The sequence below is a fragment of the Pseudomyrmex gracilis genome, unplaced genomic scaffold (assembly GCF_002006095.1).
Source record: "Pseudomyrmex gracilis isolate BER0280 unplaced genomic scaffold, ASM200609v1 scaffold_1712, whole genome shotgun sequence".
Lineage (NCBI taxonomy): Eukaryota > Metazoa > Arthropoda > Insecta > Hymenoptera > Formicidae > Pseudomyrmex > Pseudomyrmex gracilis.
Genome location: NW_018022296.1, coordinates 1 through 6,221, shown reverse-complemented (window position 1 = coordinate 6,221; position 6,221 = coordinate 1). Strand labels below are relative to the sequence as shown.

The following is a 6,221-nucleotide window of genomic DNA, read 5'->3' as shown; positions in this document are numbered from 1 at the left end:
CTAAAAATATTGCACTATTATATTTAATAATAAACGTAAGCGTTTTGTAAGTTGCTCATTGATTAAAGAGATGTCTCATTGTGTACCATGGGTTGTCTCATTGTGTACCGGGGTGGTACACAATGAGACATTTTGCACTACTTTATAAAAACATTTATAAGTTATAAACACTTGTTTTTTTTATCAATATTTTGTCCGTACAATGTAAACATGTAGTGTACTTGTATGTTCCATTAAAAAAAAAAGATTTCCTTCATAAATAAACTTTCTATGAACAATTATTTGTGAAGTGTCTCATTGTGTACCGGTCTCCCCTATATGTATCACTTTTACACCATTAACATCCGATCTTTTACTCGTTATTTACCTTTAAATTATATTTATTGTATTAAAAATAGATTTTTTTAAACATTTTCTATTTTTTTATTTAGGAAAAGTCATTTTCTTTGACTAACACTTAATACAGAATATCGTGTGCATGTAACAAGTATATAAAGCAAGTATATTTTATAAATAAAAAATAGAATGTTAGAAAATTTTAATTTGTGTATTTATGTTTTATGAAAAGTAAGGCACTGTAATTGCAATAATAAATGTACAGAAAAGCGTACATTTATTATTGCGCATATATGTGTAGAAATTATAATAATTTCTACACATATAGAAATTATAATAATTTTTTATTCAATTTGCATATATGACTACAAGAAGATTATGAACTGAATGTCATTAAACATTTTATATTGCACAGAAAGTTTTACATATTACTGAAGTACTCACGAAACGCTGTACAGTAATCGACCGTCAAAATCTACAAGAAAACCTCGGATAAACGCGAGACATAGCGATTAGTCTATTGCACTCATAGAGATACAAAGTACATCTCTATTTTTTTCTCTCTCTCTTTCTTTTATATATATATATATATATATATATATATTATATTACAAATTTGTCAAAAGTGTATGTGCACGCCTATGATATTCGGTAAACAAAGTGTTAATTATTTGCAAACTGAATGAAATTCGAGAAATATATTAGGAGCCATCTATCAAGCTACTTTATGTTTTTTCAACAATTCTGTTAAAATTATCATTTTTAATAACGACAGATCTGTCATAATTCTTTATAGTCCTACAACTTACTAGTTTCGACAACTTTATGTTATAAAAGGTGTCTTTTACAATATAAATTTAAAAAGTAGTCAACAGTAGCAAACGCTAATTGTAAATGTTCATTCTTTAACATACTACCACGCGTTAATGAAAATAGTTTTGAGACAAAAGATAAAGCAACATAACAAAAAGAACTTTATGTTACAAGAGACACCTCTGATACGATAAATTAAAACCATAATTAGCACGTTGATTGTATTAACACATTGATTGACACAAGAAATTTTGAACATAGTCCGAATACATTGATTGTAAATGTTTATAGTATTTAATACACTACTACACTACTACATCTCTTCGAGAAATGTAAAGCTTTATGCTACACGAGACGTCTCAGGAACAATAAATTTAGAACATAGCTAGAACATATTTCTTGTAAATACTTCAAAATAATTTTTCCATCAGAATACGTTTAGAAAAACGCTTCTGAGCAAAAGAAAAGCTAAAGCAACTTTATGTTACAAAAGATGCTTCTGGCACAATGTAGAACATAGCCAATACACGATAAATGTAAATACAATTTATTTATAAGTACATTTGCATACGTTTATATAAATGCCCTTGAGAGAAAAGAGAAAAATCTTTATGTCTCTAGCACAATTTAAAACATAGCCAGCAAATGTTGCATATCAAACCTTCATATTTATTAATACACACGTTTCCAAAAGCACTTCTGAGAGACAAGACAAAGCAATTATATATCACAAGAGACGCATTAAAAATTTTAAATATAGCTAGCACATTTCAACTAAAATTAGATTATAATAAGTTTTATACCAGCACACGTTTACAAAAACGCCTCTGGGAGAAAAAACGAAGCAAGTATACATCACATGAGACGCCTCTGGCATTCTAAATTTTTAAATATAGCCAACACATGTCAACCAAAATTGCTTCGAAATAATTAATATTCTAGCACACGTTTACAAGAACGCCTCTGGGAAATAAAACAAAGCAATTTTACGGTCAAAAAGATGCATCTGACATTATTTTATATTACTATTATTTAAAAAATAGCTAACATGCGTCGGCAGGTCATAATAATTTTTACACCAGCACACGTTTTCATAAACGCCTCTGGGAGGAAAGACGAAGCAACTGTACAGTCAAAATGACGCGTCTGCCATTGTTTTATATTAATATTATTTAAAAAATAGCCAGCATGCGTTGGCAGTTCATAATAAGTTTTACACCAGCACACGTTTTCATAAACGCCTCTGGGAAAAAAGACAAAGCAACTTTACAATCAAAATGATGCATTTAACATTGTTTTATATTAATATTATTTAAAAAATAAGCAGCATGCGTTGGTAGTTCATAATAATTGTTACACCAGCACACGTTTCGGAAAACGTCTCTGGGAGAAAAAACAAAGCAAATTTACAGTCCAAAGGATGCATTAGACGTTATTTTATATTAATATTACGTTAGTACAGATGATAGTCTAAACGACAATCACATAACAAAAAATAATCACAATATACCACAATTGAATAAAACACAATATATTAATTGAATACAACACAATATAAATGTAATACATTGCAATGTAATTTATTACACTACAATGTAATATTACAGAACAAATGCAACACAAATATTTGTGATTTCTTCACTAAAACTTATAGAAGTTTTACTTGTTTTGTGTTGTATTGAAAACTTTGGCAAAAAAACACGTGCTCCGCAAAACGAATTATTTTAAAGTCGTTCTATAATGGCTAGTCTACAATGGAAGTAGGCAGTATAGAGTAAGAAGGTTCTTGGAGTTCTTTTATTTTTGTCTATACAAGTAATTATTTCGCGGTTTTTAACACACGTTTTTTATTGGCTAACAGTAAAGCAGTAAGTAGTGCGAAATGGGAATTGCCCGTAATTCCCGTTGTTTCTTCACCAAAAAATAGTTTAATTTCTACTCCTACAGCCTTACTACATTTATTATAGACTAGCCATAATAGTGCAAAACCCAAATGCAGTCACAGATCTCGCGGAAGTGACCAATCGTGTTGCAATTGAGTGATTTGATAGATGCAATTGGTCAATTTCGTGAGACTTGCATTTGATCTCTGCACTGAACTATAATATGGAACGCGCCTTGCCATTGTGCAAGCTGTCCGCGATAGAGAGCATCACAACTAGGATTTCTGTCTTTGTCTCGTCGTCGCTGATTGGTTGAAATTTATACGTACAGTCCAAGACAAGCCTCATGTTTCGATATTCACTGCCAGTACTAAAAATCTACTTCACGTCACATATGTTATAGATTTTCAGTACTGGCAGTGAATATCGGAACGCGGCTAAGAACAACGAAAAGTAAAGAATGACTGCGTTCAGCAGAAATCAACGTTTAGCAATTGCTAACAATTTTATATACATGATCATATGGTGAGGTTACAGAAGGAAACTGTATAAGAAAAAATTTCTGCTGAAATTTGACATTTTAATGAACAACAGCAAACTCTTAGCACAATTTACTTATTGCTGTAGAATCATTTTGAATTTGATGCAGTAAATACGGCTCAAAACGAAATATTAAAACCGTCGGTTTGCAGGTCTCTATAGTCGGTATCCAGTACCCTCTTAATGAATGTCATGTTTAGGAGTGTGTGATAAAGCTGTATTTTTTTAAATAATAATTTGTAGATAAATATTTTTTTAGTTTTTAATAACACAAAAATATTTATTGATCGTTAAACAGTTATGCAGTTTTCAAACCATGTCTGCTTAAAATTTGCTAACTTCACAATAATAGATCCTTAGCGTATAAGTCAAATAAGATCAGATAGATCAGATTAAGCGTATCAGATTTTTCCGGAAAACAAATATAAACATAGATACAAAGAATCTTCGTATATAGACTATAATAGAATAAGAAATAATATTTAAGAAAATCTAGCAGTTATTAAAAAACTTGTTGCAGTGCAATTGAATGAAAATGAAGTGGATATACAGATACCCATACACTGAAGGCAAGTTGAAAACTTATATTTTGACAGAAGGGTTAAGTACTGGCTGAGCATTCTCAAATCAAGCAATCTTCTTATCTTAGTAATTCATACTTTTAACGGAATCAATACAGGTATTTAAATAATGAAATATTATGTAGGGAATGTTTCTCTAGTGCCGGATGGCAACCAATACCAGACAGTAGCTATATCTGTGACATTTGTTACTGAACCGTTATTTTGTATAAATCGTAGAAGAGATAGAATCAACAATCAGGTTTCGATACGTTCCAGTCGCATGTAGACAGCTAAGAAGATCGATTAAGTGTCGCGACGGAAAGCCGGTGCATCGGATAAATTATAAAAAATTGTATCTATCAATTTTCTTAGCCAAAAGACATGTGAGTAGTGTTATCATATCTTTTGATAAATATTTTTTTAATTACTTTTGTATTTTGTGTATATAGCACTAGTTGTCATATAAAACAATTTTGTTTAATGAGTTTGCTGTGCCGGACAGGACGTTTTTCTCTATTGTTAGACAGTACAAATCTCAATTTTGTGTGTATTCCTTTAAATTAGTTTATTATTTTCGTTTCGGTGATAAAATATACATCTAAGCAACATAAATAATAAGATGAAAACTTCAAAGAGACAAATCAAGAGACAATGTATGTAGTTTGTTTAGAACGCAACGAAAAAAACTAGATTCAGTGTTCAAGCTATCAAAAATGAGCACATGAGGCTTGTGCCGACATCTTTGAAGTTTCTAACTATTATATATGTGATTGCTGCAAATTATATTGAAACTATTCTAAGTTACGTTAATAACTCTTACAGTGTTCGATACTAGGTACCACTTAATGATCTCGCAAAATCATATATAAAGTTTAACATTAATTTGAGTTAACTATTATGGTAATGATTGATTATTTTATTGCTTTATTTTGATTTCTAATATTGTTAACTAATATTGTATAAATATCGCAAGAAAACTAAAATATTACATTTTTCCCTTTATTTAAGAAAAATCTTAAGCATTTGGCACTAAAGAAACTCCCCTTATGTTTTGTATGTATGAATATACATTTACACGGTGTCCGACAATTGGTGTAACATCTCTTGTAGGCAGGTAGAAAAAGTAAAATTGAGTCAAGAAGACCTATATCATTTTGCGAGATTCGCAATAATTATTGAAATCTTAATTAACAAAGATTCGCGAATAAACATGCATCAGGCTGTTTTACGCGCGTAAAGGTAAGTCCAGACTTGTGTTGTATCATCGTATTGTATCATGATCGCGTATCATAATAATACGGATACATTAGTTATAAAAATATGCCAAGGCCTTGTTTTCAACTTGTATCCGTATCTTGTACCTATATCTGTTTTTCAATTTTCTATCAGTACATTCGTTGTTTAGTTCTACGGTTAGGTGTCTATTGTGGAGACAATATTTCTCGTTGTACAAGTAGTAGTAAATATGCATTTTTTAGTGTTATGAAAAACTAATAAGTAGTACACTTCTTTTTAACAAGTGACAATGAGATGGCATTACTGACGTAAATAATTGAAATTCTTTGATTGATCAAAAGAAAACAGTAAAGCTTATCGACTCATTCGTGCACCTTATCCTGAATTTACCTCAACAAAAGATTTCTGCCAATATTGGTTCAGAAAAAGCGATAGTGACTTCGAAAAATTGAAATTTATACCTCCGTACAAGTTTGAAGAATTATAACAGACAATTATAGATGAAAATCCACGTTTATCGCTAAAACAAATAGGAGATTTTATTGAATGTCTACCATTCCACTGTTTAGAAGTTCACAGAAGTTTAGAAGCTATGAGAATAAGAAAAAAATAAGGAAAATATGTAAATAAAATGTCAAAAATGGATCTTCAAATTCGTTACAACACTTGCGTTTCACTAATAAATGAATGATAAGTCGTTGAGAGCCGTTTGCTGGATGCGGGAAATATGTCTATACATATATGTGCGTGTGTACACATATACACAGTTTGTCCGGAAAGTTCCCGGACTACGTGAATTAAAAATCGAAAATGAAAGATATGGTTTATTAAACAAGTTTACACTTCAAGG

At 30.5% G+C, this 6,221-nt stretch overlaps 1 long non-coding RNA gene across 1 annotated transcript in view; it reads left to right on the top strand.

The window, feature by feature from the left end:
* The window catches only part of LOC109862391, a 20,787-nt gene extending 16,274 nt beyond the window's left edge, over positions 1-4,513 (top strand). Inside the window, exons 2-3 of the long non-coding RNA XR_002251135.1 lie at positions 4,093-4,251; positions 4,373-4,513. This is a non-coding gene — a long non-coding RNA (uncharacterized LOC109862391). The remainder of the gene's footprint in view (positions 1-4,092; positions 4,252-4,372) is intronic.
* Positions 4,514-6,221: the final 1,708 nt, after the last annotated feature.